Below are 17,500 nucleotides of genomic sequence, written 5' to 3' on the forward strand. Positions count from 1 at the left end.
TTTATTGAAAATAAGGTAAGTGTTGGGATTGTTATCAAACGACTATCATTTAATATACCAAAAGTAATAAAGTAATTGAAATTAAAGCATATTATACAATATGGTATATTAATGAGTGTTTGAGAGAATCATAACATGAAAATAAAAATTTGAACGTATAAAACTTTGTTTTCAATATTTATTGAAAATAAGGTAAGTGTTGGGATTGTTATCAAACGACTATCATTTAATATACCAAAAGTAATAAAGTAATTGAAATAAAAGCATATTATACAATATGGTATATTAATGAGTGTTTGAGAGAATCATAACATGAAAATAAAAATTTGAACGCATAAAACTTTGTTTTCAATATTTATTGAAAATAAGGTAAATGTTGGGATTGTTATCAAACGACTATCATTTAATATACCAAAGTAATAAAGTAATTGAATTAAAATCATATTATACAATATGGTATAATAGTATATCAAGTGTTTTAATAACATGAAAATAAAAATGTTAACCAAAATACTTTGCTTGCAATATTAAATGAAGAAGTAGTGAATTTTCATATAAGTATTAAATGTATAAAGTCTATGAAGTAATAAATTTTCATATAAGTAGTAAATATATAAAGTCTATGAAGTAATAAATTTTCATATAAGTATTAATTGCATAAAGTCTATGAAGTAATAAATTTTCATATAAGTACTAAATGTATAAAGTCTATGAAGTAATAAATTTTCATATAAGTAGTAAATATATAAAGTCTATGAAGTAATAAATTTTCATATAAGTATTAATTGTATAAAGTCTATGAAGTAATAAATTTTCATATAAGTATTAATTGTATAAAGTCTATGAAGTAATAAATTTTCATATAAGTATTAATTGTATAAAGTCTATGAAGTAATAAATTTTCATATAAGTACTAAATGTATAAAGTCTATGAAGTAATAAATTTTCATATAAGTAGTAAATATATAAAGTCTATGAAGTAATAAATTTTCATATAAGTATTAATTGCATAAAGTCTATGAAGTAGTGAATTTTCATATAAGTATTAAATGTATAAAGTCTATGAAGTAATAAATTTTCATATAAGTAGTAAATATATAAAGTCTATGAAGTAATAAATTTTCATATAAGTATTAATTGTATAAAGTCTATGAAGTAATAAATTTTCATATAAGTATTAACTGTATAAAGTCTATGAAGTAATAAATTTTCATATAAGTATTAATTGTATAAAGTCTATGAAGTAATAAATTTTCATATAAGTACTAAATGTATAAAGTCTATGAAGTAATAAATTTTCATATAAGTAGTAAATATATAAAGTCTATGAAGTAATAAATTTTCATATAAGTATTAATTGCATAAAGTCTATGAAGTAATAAATTTTCATATAAGTACTAAATGTATAAAGTCTATGAAGTAATAAATTTTCATATAAGTAGTAAATATATAAAGTCTATGAAGTAATAAATTTTCATATAAGTATTAATTGTATAAAGTCTATGAAGTAATAAATTTTCATATAAGTATTAATTGTATAAAGTCTATGAAGTAATAAATTTTCATATAAGTATTAAATGTATAAAGTCTATGAAGTAAAATATAAAGTCTATGAAGTAATAAATTTTTATATAAGTATAAAAAATATAAAGTCTATGAAGTAATGAATTTTCATATAAGTATTAATTGTATAAAGTCTATGAAGTAATAAATTTTCATATGAGTATTAAATGTATAAAGTCTATGAAGTAAAATATAAAGTCTATGAAGTAATAAATTTTCATATAAGTAGTAAATATATAAAGTCTATGAAGTAATAAATTTTCATATAAGTATTAATTGTATAAAGTCTATGAAGTAATAAATTTTCATATAAGTATTAATTGTATAAAGTCTATGAAGTAATAAATTTTCATATAAGTATTAATTGTATAAAGTCTATGAAGTAATAAATTTTCATATAAGTATTAATTGTATAAAGTCTATGAAGTAATAAATTTTCATATAAGTACTAAATGTATAAAGTCTATGAAGTAATAAATTTTCATATAAGTAGTAAATATATAAAGTCTATGAAGTAATAAATTTTCATATAAGTATTAATTGCATAAAGTCTATGAAGTAATAAATTTTCATATAAGTACTAAATGTATAAAGTCTATGAAGTAATAAATTTTCATATAAGTAGTAAATATATAAAGTCTATGAAGTAATAAATTTTCATATAAGTATTAATTGTATAAAGTCTATGAAGTAATAAATTTTCATATAAGTATTAATTGTATAAAGTCTATGAAGTAATAAATTTTCATATAAGTATTAATTGTATAAAGTCTATGAAGTAATAAATTTTCATATAAATATTAATTGTATAAAGTCTATGAAGTAATAAATTTTCATATAAGTACTAAATGTATAAAATCTATGAAGTAATAAATTTTCATATAAGTAGTAAATATATAAAGTCTATGAAGTAATAAATTTTCATATAAGTATTAAATGTATAAAGTCTATGAAGTAAAATATAAAGTCTATGAAGTAATAAATTTTTATATAAGTATAAAAAATATAAAGTCTATGAAGTAATGAATTTTCATATAAGTATTAATTGTATAAAGTCTATGAAGTAATAAATTTTCATATAAGTATTAAATGTATAAAGTCTATGAAGTAATAAATTTTCATATAAGTATTAATTGTATAAAGTCTATGAAGTAATAAATTTTCATATAAGTATTAATTGTATAAAGTCTATGAAGTAATAAATTTTCATATAAGTATTAATTGTATAAAGTCTATGAAGTAATAAATTTTCATATAAGTACTAAATGTATAAAGTCTATGAAGTAATAAATTTTCATATAAGTAGTAAATATATAAAGTCTATGAAGTAATAAATTTTCATATAAGTATTAATTGTATAAAGTCTATGAAGTAATAAATTTTCATATAAGTATTAATTGTATAAAGTCTATGAAGTAATAAATTTTCATATAAGTATTAATTGTATAAAGTCTATGAAGTAATAAATTTTCATATAAGTACTAAATGTATAAAGTCTATGAAGTAATAAATTTTCATATAAGTAGTAAATATATAAAGTCTATGAAGTAATAAATTTTCATATAAGTATTAAATGTATAAAGTCTATGAAGTAAAATATAAAGTCTATGAAGTAATAAATTTTTATATAAGTATAAAAAATATAAAGTCTATGAAGTAATGAATTTTCATATAAGTATTAAATGTATAAAGTCTATGAAGTAATAAATTTTCATATAAGTATTAATTGTATAAAGTCTATGAAGTAATAAATTTTCATATAAGTATTAATTGTATAAAGTCTATGAAGTAATAAATTTTCATATAAGTATTAATTGTATAAAGTCTATGAAGTAATAAATTTTCATATAAGTAGTAAATATATAAAATCTATGAAGTAATAAATTTTCATATAAGTATTAAATGTATAAAGTCTATGAAGTAAAATATAAAGTCTATGAAGTAATAAATTTTTATATAAGTATAAAAAATATAAAGTCTATGAAGTAATGAATTTTCATATAAGTATTAAATGTATAAAGTCTATGAAGTAATAAATTTTCATATAAGTATTAATTGTATAAAGTCTATGAAGTAATAAATTTTCATATAAGTATTAATTGTATAAAGTCTATGAAGTAATAAATTTTCATATAAGTATTAATTGTATAAAGTCTATGAAGTAATAAATTTTCATATAAGTATTAATTGTATAAAGTCTATGAAGTAATAAATTTTCATATAAGTAGTAAATATATAAAGTCTATGAAGTAATAAATTTTCATATGAGTATTAAATGTATAAAGTCTATGAAGTAAAATATAAAGTCTATGAAGTAATAAATTTTTATATAAGTATAAAAAATATAAAGTCTATGAAGTAATGAATTTTCATATAAGTATTAAATGTATAAAGTCTATGAAGTAATAAATTTTCATATAAGTATTAAATGTATAAAGTCTATGAAGTAATAAATTTTCATATAAGTATTAAATATGAAGTCATACAAGTTAAAAATTTAAAAAAAAAATCGATTGTAAAAATACTTTTGATGTTATTAGTTGTATTATGACCATGACGATATTTGAAAATGATATAAATTACCCACGTATATATGAGTTTTTAAATTTTAAATAGGTTAAAAGAATTTTTCCATATATTTTCGGGTTGGTAACGTCAACATGGGAGAGAACATTTATAACAAATTTGCACAAATCTGCTCAAATTGACATATACTGAAATAGTACTTATATGAAAATTTATTACTTCATAGACTTTATACATTTAGTACTTATATGAAAATTTTTTACTGCTAGGAAATGTATTATACTTTTATATATTTGAATTCCTTATGTTAGTTTATTAGTAAGAAATTGTTTTTAAATACTTATAAGTATGAATATTACTATACTTATATGATTTATGTATTTAGTACTTGTATGAAAATTTTCATACTTGTATGACTTTATTTACTTAGTATTTATATGGAAATATTTTTTACTTTATATGTATTTTTAAGTAAATATGAAAATGAAAGTTGATTTTGTGTGCCTTTTTATTCCTGGTTTTTATACAGTTAGTTTAAATAGAAATAGATTTTGTTTTATACAAAACTCTATATTCTGTACTAACATATTGTATATAATGAGCGTTTTTTATTCCTGGTTTTTATACAGTTAGTTTAAATAGAAATAGATTTTGTTTTATACAAAACTCTATATTCTGTACTAACATATTGTATATAATGAGCGTTTTTTATTCCTGGTTTTTATACAGTTAGTTTAAATAGAAATAGATTTTGTTTTATACAAAACTCTATATTCTGTACTAACATATTGTATATAATGAGCGTTTTTTATTCCTGGTTTCCTACAGTTAGTTTAAATAGAAATAGATTTTGTTTTATACAAAAACATAAAAAATCTATTATTCTATACTAACATATTGTAGAAATAAATATTAAACAATATTTTAGTTTTATTTGTGAGCTATTCTAATATTTACTCATAAAATATATGTGTAAAAGGATGGTTTTTAAATAAAATAAAATATTAATGTGTTGCACCCGAAAATACTTTTTATCATATATTTATTATTGAAATAAATATAATAGAATTTGAAATTATTAATTTCAAATCAAGAAAAAAATGTATATACTCTTAAAAAAAGGTATATATATTACTATATGCATTGAAATAAAGTAAAATGTATAGAATGATATTATTTGAAAATTTTGCCAATATAAGAAGAAATATCGTTCTTACATAATAATTAAATAATAATATGTATAGAGAACGAAAATTCTTTTCACGATACCAAAACAAAAATTAAAAAAATCCATTACAAAATCACACAATAGAAATGAAATATAATGAAAAAAAATATAATAAAGAAAGAAACATAGAAAAATTGTTGTGTATATTGTAAATGTTTTTATGTTTTGTGTATTTGTGTATAATTTTCAAATAAGAAAATATCATTTTAAACTTTTATATAATATAAAAAATATTATATAAAAAAGAAATATATATTATTCTGGTTGATCCTGCCAGTAGTTATATGCTTGTCTCAAAGATTAAGCCATGCATGTCTAAGTACAAACAAATTAAAAGTGAAACCGCAAAAGGCTCATTATATCAGTTATGGTTCCATAGATCGTTAACAGTTACTTGGATAACTGTGGTAATTCTAGAGCTAATACATGCAAAATAAACACGGACCTTTTGGAACGTGTGCTTTTATTAGGCTAAAACCAAGCGATTATTCGATCGTTATATTGGTTGAACTCTAGATAACTTGCAGATCGTATGGTCTCGTACCGACGACAGATCTTTCAAATGTCTGCCCTATCAACTTTTGATGGTAGTATCTAGGACTACCATGGTTGCAACGGGTAACGGGGAATCAGGGTTCGATTCCGGAGAGGGAGCCTGAGAAACGGCTACCACATCTAAGGAAGGCAGCAGGCGCGTAAATTACCCACTCCCAGTTCGGGGAGGTAGTGACGAAAAATAACAATACAGGACTCATATCCGAGGCCCTGTAATTGGAATGAGTACACTTTAAATCCTTTAACAAGGACCTATTGGAGGGCAAGTCTGGTGCCAGCAGCCGCGGTAATTCCAGCTCCAATAGCGTATATTAAAGTTGTTGCGGTTAAAACGTTCGTAGTTGAATTTGTGCTTCATACGGGTAGTACAACTATAATTGTGGTATGTACATTACCTTATGTATGTAAGCGTATTACCGGTGGAGTTCTTATATATAATTAATACAATGTATTTTTTATATATTCCTCCTATTTAAACCTGCTTCAGTGCTCTTCATCGAGTGTTGTTGTGGGCCGGTACAATTACTTTGAACAAATTAGAGTGCTTAAAGCAGGCTCCAAATGCCTGAATATTTTGTGCATGGAATAATGAAATAAGACCTCTGTTCTACTTTCATTGGTTTTTAGATCAAGAGGTAATGATTAATAGAAGCAGTTTGGGGGCATTAGTATTACGACGCGAGAGGTGAAATTCTTGGACCGTCGTAAGACTAACTTAAGCGAAAGCATTTGCCAAAGATGTTTTCATTAATCAAGAACGAAAGTTAGAGGTTCGAAGGCGATCAGATACCGCCCTAGTTCTAACCATAAAGGATGCCAGCTAGCAATTGGGTGTAGCTACTCCTATGGCTCTCTCAGTCGCTTCCCGGGAAACCAAAGCTTTTGGGCTCCGGGGGAAGTATGGTTGCAAAGCTGAAACTTAAAGGAATTGACGGAAGGGCACCACCAGGAGTGGAGCCTGCGGCTTAATTTGACTCAACACGGGAAAACTTACCAGGTCCGAACATAAGCGTGTAAGACAGATTGATAGCTCTTTCTCGAATCTATGGGTGGTGGTGCATGGCCGTTCTTAGTTCGTGGAGTGATTTGTCTGGTTAATTCCGATAACGAACGAGACTCAAATATATTAAATAGATGCTTTCAGGATTATGGTGTTGAAGCTTATATAGCCTTCATTCATGCGTTCATCTTGAATGTACAAGTGTTTGAATGTGTTTATATAAGTGGAGTCGTACCTGTTGGTTTGTCCCATTATAAGGACACTAGCTTCTTAAATGGACAAATTGCGTCTAGCAGTAACGAGATTGAGCAATAACAGGTCTGTGATGCCCTTAGATGTCCTGGGCTGCACGCGCGCTACAATGAAAGTATCAACGTGTATTTCCTAGACCGAGAGGTCCGGGTAAACCGCTGAACCACTTTCATGCTTGGGATTGTGAACTGAAACTGTTCACATGAACTTGGAATTCCCAGTAAGTGTGAGTCATTAACTCGCATTGATTACGTCCCTGCCCTTTGTACACACCGCCCGTCGCTACTACCGATTGAATTATTTAGTGAGGTCTCCGGACGTGATCACTGTGACGCCTTGTGTTTCACGGTTGTTTCGCAAAAGTTGACCGAACTTGATTATTTAGAGGAAGTAAAAGTCGTAACAAGGTTTCCGTAGGTGAACCTGCGGAAGGATCATTATTGTGTTCCTATCCGAAAAGAAAAAAAAATAATTATATAAAAACAAAATAAAAAAAAAGAATAAAAAAGAAAAAAAAGTTTTCTTTTTGTTCTTTTCATTCAAAATGTTTTGAATTATACAATGTTTTGAATGTTTTTCTGTTTTTTTTTTTTTTTTTAACTCCTTGTAATGCATTATGACAATATATATTATATTGTGAACTTCGCATACATTGTATTTGAACGCAATAAAAAAACCTTTAAACATATAGCTGTACTTATTATTTATATAGAAAATAATATTTAATTGTGATATTTATATAAAATATTATAAATGATAAGTTAACTTGTTCACATTAACGTGTGTAATACCTTTTTTTTATGGTATTTTCTATTTGTGATTAAAAACATGTTGAAAAATTTAAAAAAAGAAAACGCACAAATAGAGAAGAAAATAATATATAAAAGGTATTACTGTTTTTGTTGACCTAAGACATGCGCAGCTGCAAATGTTTGGGTTTAAAATTACAATTTATTGAAAGATGTTTTAAACTTATGTATTAAAAATTTATTATTGATTAATTATTAATACTTTCAATAAATTAAAATTCTTTGACTTTGAATTAAAAAAATACAAAAAAATTATCACTCTAAGCGGTGGATCACTCGGCTCATGGGTCGATGAAGAACGCAGCAAACTGTGCGTCATCGTGTGAACTGCAGGACACATGAACATCGACATTTTGAACGCATATTGCGGTCCATGCTGTTATGTACTTTAATTAATTTTAAAGTGCTGCTTGGACTACATATGGTTGAGGGTTGTAAGACTATGCTAAATTAGTTGCTTATTCTTTTAGTCAATTAATAGAATTTAAGCATATGGCATATTATTGGATTGTATTTTTCAATCCATAATATTAATAGCATAAAAAGAAATATAGAAAATATATTCTTGAATACCTCATATTTGAACGAAAATTTATGATAAATGAGAATCTTAGTATTCCCATAAAAGAAAAAATTTTCAACATTATTTAAATTATATTAAATAATACATAAGAGGAATGTCTAGCATAAAATAAATTTTTATTCTAGAATTAATTCACTCTATTGTATTGAGAAAAATTTATAATAAAAAAAATATATGATATGTGGAGGAATAATGTTGTTAATTTTATTAATTATTATATTATGAATTTTAAAAAGGGATGAAAAGATTGAATAATATTGAGTAATCAAGATATAAAAATATATTTCTTTAAAATAGCAAATAGCAAAAAAATTAAATAAAAATAAACAAATCAATCTAAAATATATTTTATACAACCTCAACTCATATGGGACTACCCCCTGAATTTAAGCATATTAATGAGGGGAGGAAAAGAAACTAACAAGGATTTTCTTAGTAGCGGCGAGCGAAAAGAAAATAGTTCAGCACTAAGTCACTTTGTCTATATGGCAAATGTGAGATGCAGTGTATGGAATATCTTAATATCTAGTATGAGAAATTAACGATTTAAGTCCTTCTTAAATGAGGCCATTTACCCATAGAGGGTGCCAGGCCCGTATAACGTTAATGATTACTAGAAAGATATTTCCAAAGAGTCGTGTTGCTTGATAGTGCAGCACTAAGTGGGTGGTAAACTCCATCTAAAACTAAATATAACCATGAGACCGATAGTAAACAAGTACCGTGAGGGAAAGTTGAAAAGAACTCTGAATAGAGAGTTAAATAGTACGTGAAACTGCTTAGAGGTTAAGCCCGATGAACCTGAATATCCATTATGAAAAATTCATCATTATAACTGTAGTATTTAATTTTAAATATTATAGTAATAGTGTGCATTTTTTTCATATAAGGACATTGTAATCTATTAACATAATAAAATATTTATCAAAAGATCATTGGTTTTTAAGTTTATTCAAATTAATTTGCTTTTAGCTTATTAACATAGAATAATTACTGATGATTTGATAAAGTGTTGATAGATTTTATTATATATAATGCTAAAATTCTTTTGAATTTTACAATAATATTATTATCATTGATTTTAATATTAATTGTATGCATTTATATGATTAACAATGCGAAAGATTCAGGATACCTTCGGGACCCGTCTTGAAACACGGACCAAGGAGTCTAACATATGTGCAAGTCATTGGGTTATATTAAACCTAATGGCGAAATTAACTTAACTGTATTAATAATGGGATTAATTTTTAATGTATTACATTATTAATTCAATCCCGGGGCGTTCCATATAGTTATGTATAATGATAATTTATTATTATTTATACCTCTAACTGGAGCGTACCTTGAGCATATATGCTGTGACCCGAAAGATGGTGAACTATACTTGATCAGGTTGAAGTCAGGGGAAACCCTGATGGAAGACCGGAACAGTTCTGACGTGCAAATCGATTGTCAGAATTGAGTATAGGGGCGAAAGACCAATCGAACCATCTAGTAGCTGGTTCCCTCCGAAGTTTCCCTCAGGATAGCTGGTGCATTTAAAAATTATGTAAAATAATCTTATCTGGTAAAGCGAATGATTAGAGGCCTTAGGGTCGAAACGACCTTAACCTATTCTCAAACTTTAAATGGGTAAGAACCTCACCTTTCTTGATATGAAGGTTGAGGTTATGATATAATGTGCCCAGTGGGCCACTTTTGGTAAGCAGAACTGGCGCTGTGGGATGAACCAAACGTAATGTTACGGTGCCTAAATTAACAACTCATGCAGATACCATGAAAGGCGTTGGTTGCTTAAAACAGCAGGACGGTGGACATGGAAGTCGTAATCCGCTAAGGAGTGTGTAACAACTCACCTGCCGAAGCAACTAGCCCTTAAAATGGATGGCGCTTAAGTTGTATACCTATACATTACCGCTAAAGTACATGATTTATAATACAATTTCGGTTGGATTATAAATTTTGAAACTTTAGTGAGTAGGAGGGTACAATGGTGTGCTTAGAAGTGTTTGGCGTAAGCCTGCATGGAGCCGCTATTGGTACAGATCTTGGTGGTAGTAGCAAATAATCGAATGAGACCTTGGAGGACTGAAGTGGAGAAGGGTTTCGTGTGAACAGTGGTTGATCACGAGTTAGTCGGTCCTAAGTTCAAGGCGAAAGCCGAAAATTTTCAAGTTTTAATGAAATGAAATGAATGAATTTTTATTCCATAGTAATTAAACACTTGAATAATTTTGAACGAAAGGGAATACGGTTCCAATTCCGTAACCTGTTGAGTATCCGTTTGTTATTAAAAATGGGCCTTGTGCTCATCCTGGCAACAGGAACGACCATAAAGAAGCCGTCGAGAGGTATCGGAAGAGTTTTCTTTTCTGTTTTATAGTCGTACTACCATGGAAGTCTTTCGAAGAGAGATATGGTAGATGGACTAGAAGAGCATGACATTTACTGTTGTGTCGATATTTTCTCCTCGGACCTTGAAAATTTATGGTGGGGTTACGCAAACTTCTCAACAGGCCGTACCAATATCCGCAGCTGGTCTCCAAGGTGAAGAGTCTCTAGTCGATAGAATAATGTAGGTAAGGGAAGTCGGCAAATTAGATCCGTAACTTCGGGATAAGGATTGGCTCTGAAGATTGAGATAGTCGGGCTTGATTGGGAAGCAATACCATGGTTTATGTACTCGTTCTGGGTAAATAGAGAATTTCGATTCTTGTTCCCCGGATAGTAGTTACGTAGCCAATTGTGGAACTTTCTTGCTAAAATTTCTAAAGGATTTATTATTGTATAGATACTTTTTAAATTATAACGATTATCAATTAACAATCAATTCAGAACTGGCACGGACTTGGGGAATCCGACTGTCTAATTAAAACAAAGCATTTAGATGGCCCTAACGGGTGTTGACACAATGTGATTTCTGCCCAGTGCTCTGAATGTCAAAGTGAAGAAATTCAAGTAAGCGCGGGTAAACGGCGGGAGTAACTATGACTCTCTTAAGGTAGCCAAATGCCTCGTCATCTAATTAGTGACGCGCATGAATGGATTAACGAGATTCCCTCTGTCCCTATCTACTTTCCCCTGCGGGTTTGGGGAAAGAATATGCCCGCGGCAAGGCATGCCTGTCGTAAAAGGCGACTAAAAGCCAATATGCACTATGACTGTTATTATATTCTTTGCCCAGTAATATCAGCATAGTATATGGAGTGATAGTGCTATAATACTCAGCTTGAACTGATATTAGAAACACTTTAAATGAAAAAGCAAATAAAAAGACATTTGAAGTTCAAGCGACAAATGTCACCAGTCATTTGAGTAATGGGGAGCTCAACTGGCAGTAGTTTAGGCTACGCAGTCTGACCGGAGACTTTCCGGTACCACGGGGAGCAGAAAGCCCTTGGACTTCTGTTCAATCTGCTCATTGGGTTCGGCCCTTTGGGGAGTATCGTGGTGGCTGTGGTTTAAACCTAAATGCTGGAAGAACTGAATTTTCAGTTCGAAAAAAGAAGTTACACAAGTAACTGGGTGCCGTACCCGAAAACGGAAGAGGTTTTAGGTCGGCCTCGAATCATACCAAGATGGTAGTGTGGACCCAGACACACTGCCACTGGTATCCAAATAAATACTTGCATAAGCTCGTTTTGTTTGGGGCGCTGATCAACGCATTGTATTGATCCGTTGTGTTTTGAACACCGTGAGGTAAGGCCGTCGCCGGCAGGTACTCACGTAAATCTACAACGAAAGTTGTCCCTATCTACTCATTCATTCGTAGGCATTCATAGCGAGCAGACGTGCTAGCGCATAATTTGAATTTTTAATTCGGTCGTGTGAGTATTTGTGAATTTTTCAGTGTAGAGTCGGTGTAGTGAGAGTGTATACGTGCATATGTGTTGGTAGTGTGAAGTGGTTTTTCGAAAACTCACACAAAATTGCCGTAGTGGGCTTTGCCATATATATATGTAAGTATATATATATGAATTTACGAGTTTTTGTTTGAGAAATTGTGAATTTATCGAGTAGCTTTTAAATAAAACAAGTGTTTTTCGTGTTATATGATTGTGTGTACGAGCACTCTAGCTTGCGTTAGTTTTTATTTGCATAAGTAGGCTTTGATATTTCATCGGAATTTCAACGCCTGCTAACTGCAAGTAGACTTTTAATTACAGCAGGTGTTTTTCTTGTATTCACGAGATTGTGTATACGAGCACTCTTGTTTATGTTAGTTATTTTTTCGCGTTAGTAGGCTTTGACTTTTTATTAGGATTTCAACGCCTGCTAACTGCAAGTAGATTTTTAGTTACAGCAGGTGTTTTCAGTGTTCACGTAATTGTGTATACGAGCACTCTAGCTGGTATTAGTTTTTTATTAGGGATAGCAGGCTTTTGCTTTTCAACGCTTGCTTAGGGCATTTGTTTGGTTGTAGGTAGCAGGTAGATTTATTAAAAGTGGTTTTTGGGAAAAAATTTTTCTTTTTTTTGGAAATTTCGTGGCAGGCAATTACAACGTCTGCTTGTGGGTGAGTGTAGGGTTAGTTGAGTGTGTACTTTAATTTTTTTTTTTTTTTTTTTTTTTTTTTTTTTTTTTTTTTTTTTTTTTTTTTTTTCTGGATTAGATTTGTAGATTAGGTTTTGTAGGCGGGCCCGTCCGTAGTCTCAGTGACTGTGCCGTGGTGGTGTTTTTGGCTTGGGTGGCCTATTCAGGAGTGCTGTGTTGAGTGTCTGGTTTTCAGTTGCTGCTGTTTTCTAGGGGATTTCGCCAGTTTTGCTTCTAGGGTGTTAGTGGTTGTCCTAGTATTGGAGGCGCTGACTCCAGGGTGAATTAAGGTCATAGTGGTTGACTTTTAGCCCACGGTGCGATTGATACAACGTCACATCGGTCGATTCGCAACCGTTACGGGGACTTTGTTCTGTCCGGCGGTTAATTGAGTGACCTCTTCCACGCCTTTGGCTGGAGGTGTGAGTTGTGTCCCTGCGATAACGCGATAATCGACTGTTTGGGTGGTAACTGCTATTGAGCGGGTTTACGCGCGAGTTAGCTTCTTCAGTGCGTTCAATCGCACGTGCCTGGTTAGCGACTGTTTGATCTTTCCGGAACAGGGGCTTCTGCGCCAGTGTTTTTTACCGGCGGATCAGCCTGCCTGGTAGGGGATCTAGGTTGAAGATGCCTCCCCCACGGAGGAGGAAGGTTAAGTCCCTTGCTGAGAGCGATGGGTCTGTGCCTGCAAAAATGGTTGTAGGGGCGTCGTCCGGTGAGGATAGTGCAGTGTCATCTACTGATGGGTCACCGGTGCGCAGAAAGGTGAGGTTGAGGTCACCACCTTTGGCGAAATCGGGGGGCTTTGTGCGCTTCACTGACTCCAGTGAAAGCAGTAGTTCGTGTGAGACAGGGGATACTGCTGACACAGTTAAGAAGGGGGGTGACGCTAAGATGAGTGTCGATAAAGGTGGTGAGGTTAAGGCTGGAAAAGGTGTTGGGCGTGTTAATGAGGGTGGAAAGAAAATAGGTGTTAGTTCCAACATGGTGAATAAGAAGGATAGTAAGGGTGGCAACCGTGAATTAGCCAAGGGCGCTGTTGCTGGTTGTGGTAGTGCGGTAAGCCATGTTGGTGCTGTTAAGAGGATTACTGGGGAGCTAAGCGGGTTGGTCTTTGGAGACAAAAAGTTTGAGATGGAAACCGTGAAGGGGCTGATGGAGCTTGCTTCTAAATACGAAGCACTCCTAATGACGGTTATTACCGAGAATGCCCATCTTCGCGGGCAAGTTGATGCCCTTAGAGGAGGCTGTGGGGGACACTCCTCGCCACCGAGCAGGTCAATGCCGGCTCCATCGGCACCGATGCCTCCGCCCCCAGCACCTGTACTGGAGGCGATTGCACCGGTGGCGCCGAAGCCTGTTGAAACCTGGTCTGTTGTGGTCAGGAGCAAGGGGCCTGCAACTTCCTCTAAGGAAGTAATTAGAAAGGTAGTTAAGGAGGTGGGTCCTTCACTCGGTGTGAGGATCCATGAGGTGAAGCCTATCAAGGGTGGTGGAGCGGTGATCCGCACACCTTCTGTTTCTGAGAGGGAAAAAGTGGCGACTAACGCAAAGTTTGGGGAGGTGGGGTTAGACGTGAGTGTCAACCGGAAGTTGGGTCCTCGGGTTGTGGTTCAGGGGGTTTACACGGAGATCCCCCATGAGGAATTCATGGAAGAACTTCTCCGGTTGAACCTTCCAGGATTTAGCTCGGCGTCCCAGAAGTCGGAAGTAAGGATGGTCAGTCGTCCCTGGAAGGTGGCTCCTGATGGTAGCACTAATGTTGTTCTTGAGGGTACGGACAAAATGATGTCCGCCCTCTTGGAGGCAGGTAGGTGCTACATCAAGTGGTTCTCCTTCCGGGTGCGACCGGATAACCCCATTGCTGGCTGCTTCCGGTGTATGGGTTTTGGTCATAGGGTCGCTGAGTGTAGGGCCAAATCAGATGTCTGCCGGAGGTGCGGTCAGGAAGGCCACAGAGCTGCCAGTTGCGTCAATGCAATCCATTGCCGTAACTGTGCATTCAAGGGTAGGCCAGCTGGGCATTTTATGATGTCGGCTGTCTGCCCGATATATTGTGGGATTGTTGAGCGCGCCCTCGCCAGACACTGATGGGGGGGATTATTCAGTTAAACTGTCAGGGGTCGTATGCCGTAATGTGCGAGTTGGGGGGGTATATGACTGAGGGGGGGTGCGGCATTGCCTTACTCCAGGAGCCCTACGCCACCAATGGTGTGGTTCGAGGTTTTCCGGGTGGTTTCAGGGTCTTTTTGGACGTTAGGGCTAATGCTGCAATTGTTGTGAGTGATCCCAACTATGATTGTGTAGTTGTGGATTCCTCACAACTGGGTGTATGTGTTTCTGTAGAGGGGGGGTTTGGTAGAATACTTGTTGCTAGTATCTATTGTAAATTTGGTGAGCCCTTAGAGCCTTATCTGAGTTATATGGATAAGGTACTACTACTTGCGAGTGGTAGTCCTCTTATACTTGGCTTGGACGCGAATGCTACGTCTTCGATGTGGTTTAGTAAGGTATCCCGGCATTCGTCTGGATATCAAAGCCACAGTCGTGGAGTGGTATTAAGTGAATGGGTGGTGGGTAAAAACCTTCACATTCTAAACGAGCCGAGCGAGTGGTATACTTTTGATGGGCCTAGGGGTGTCAGTGACATTGACGTGACTTTGATGAACGAGGCAGCAAATAGAGTGTTTCGTGTTGGGTGGGAAATTAAGGGAGGGTGGGGATTGAGTGATCATAATTTGATTCAAATTATGGTTTCTTCTCAGTCCCCCCCTTTACAGTTCGTAAGTCCGTTGCGGCGATGGCGTACCTCTGGTATTGACTTGAACCAATATGGACGGTGTGTTAGGGAAGCGGTATTGGAAATACCGCTTAGTGAGTTTGAGGGCTTGGGGGTTGATGAGCAGATTGCTCGTCTTTATGAGATATTGTGGGTTGTTAATGATAGGGAACTTAAGAAGTGTGAAAGTTTTAAGCTTAGGAAAATAAAATGGTGGACGCGTGAGTTAACCTTGAAGAGGAGGACTGTCAGGCGATTGAGGCGAAAGTTTCAACGCGCTCGACGGTCCAATTCAGACAGGTTAGCTCAGGTTAGGTATGATTTTTGTTGTGAAATTAGGGAATATAAAGATATGTTAGTTAGGGTTAAAGAATATGAATGGAGAAATTTTGTTAGTGAAAATAGGGATGACCCCTGGGGTCAGATCTATAAGATCTGCAGGGGTCGTAAGAGAGATGATATCACCTCTCTTTGCGTAGGTGGCACTGTGTTATCTACGTGGAGAGAGTGTGCGGGGGTTCTATTAGGTGCGTTCTTTCCCAGGGCGGAGGTTCAGGTACCCCAAGCACAGGAGGTACCTGTCCCTCCATTAGATGATGGGGAGTTGGGGTATGCCTTTGGCCTGGTCAGGTCTAAACGGTCCCCAGGTTTTGATGGTTTGAACGGAGAGATGTGTAAAAGCTTGTGGAAGTTCATTCCGGAATACTTGGAGGCCATTTATGATAAGTGCGTGTGGGAGGGTTATTTTCCACGCGAGTGGAAAATTGCTAGGGTTGTACCTCTCCTGAAGTCTCCTGATAAGATCAGGAGTGATCCTCGCTCTTATCGGGGCATCAGTCTTCTTCCAGTACTTGGAAAAGTATTGGAAAGAGTTATGGTGGAACGGCTTCAGGAGCTAACGCGGGGTATATGGTCGGATAGGCAGTATGGGTTCAGGGAAGGACGCAGTACAGAAGATGCTTGGTTTTATGTTCAGAGTGTTGTTAAGGAGAATGTCAACAAATATGTCCTTGGCATATTTGTTGACTTCAAGGGAGCGTTTGATTATTTAAGGTGGGATAGAGTTTTGCAGCGGCTGGAGGAGCTTGGCTGTCCGGAAATTACTCTTTGGCGGAGTTACTTTTCGGAGAGAAAAGCTTCTCTAGTAAGTATGAATGGAAGTGTTGAAATTGGAGTGGTTCGTGGCTGCCCGCAGGGATCCATCTGCGGTCCATATATTTGGAACCTTATGATGGACTCTCTGCTTGGACAGCTCGAGCCCCTCTGTAAATGTTGTGCGTATGCGGACGACCTTCTTCTTCTCGTTGAGGGTCGATCGCGGTCTGAGTTAGAACGGTCGGGGGACAATTTTTAGAAATTGTAAATAGCTGGGGTTTAGATGTGGGGGTTGACATATCGGTGGACAAAACGGTTACAATGCTGCTTAAGGGCAGATTGTCGCCGGTTCGTCCACCGATTGTCAAGGTGAATGGGGTCAACATCAGGTATGTGAAGGAAGTTAAATACCTGGGGTTGACTATAGGAGAAAGAATGTGTTTCACCCCACATTTGGTGCGTGTGGGTGAGCGGCTGCAGGCAATTGTTGGCAAAGTGCGACGCATTTTGAGGAGTGATTGGGGCCTTGGACGCCGTGCTGTTCGCACCATATATCGTGGCTTGTTTGTGGCTT

The 17,500-nt window shown here is 33.8% G+C and overlaps 1 protein-coding gene, 2 non-coding genes and 1 pseudogene across 3 annotated transcripts in view; all 4 read left to right on the plus strand.

Annotated features, from left to right (window-relative positions):
• Positions 1 to 17,500, plus strand: part of LOC138858516 (uncharacterized) — a 40,553-nt gene that overhangs the window by 7,399 nt on the left and 15,654 nt on the right. The gene's annotated exons all lie outside the window — the stretch shown is intronic.
• LOC138858540 (small subunit ribosomal RNA) lies at positions 5,575 to 7,564 on the plus strand. Its single transcript, XR_011397628.1, has one exon. It is a non-coding gene; the product is annotated as a small subunit ribosomal RNA (ribosomal RNA).
• Positions 8,190 to 8,368, plus strand: LOC138858615 (5.8S ribosomal RNA). The gene has a single exon (XR_011397667.1). It is a non-coding gene; the product is annotated as a 5.8S ribosomal RNA (ribosomal RNA).
• On the plus strand, positions 8,870 to 11,648 carry LOC138858581 (large subunit ribosomal RNA; annotated as a pseudogene).

The sequence above is a fragment of the Bactrocera oleae genome, unplaced genomic scaffold, assembly GCF_042242935.1.
Source record: "Bactrocera oleae isolate idBacOlea1 unplaced genomic scaffold, idBacOlea1 ctg00000010.1, whole genome shotgun sequence".
NCBI lineage: Eukaryota > Metazoa > Arthropoda > Insecta > Diptera > Tephritidae > Bactrocera > Bactrocera oleae.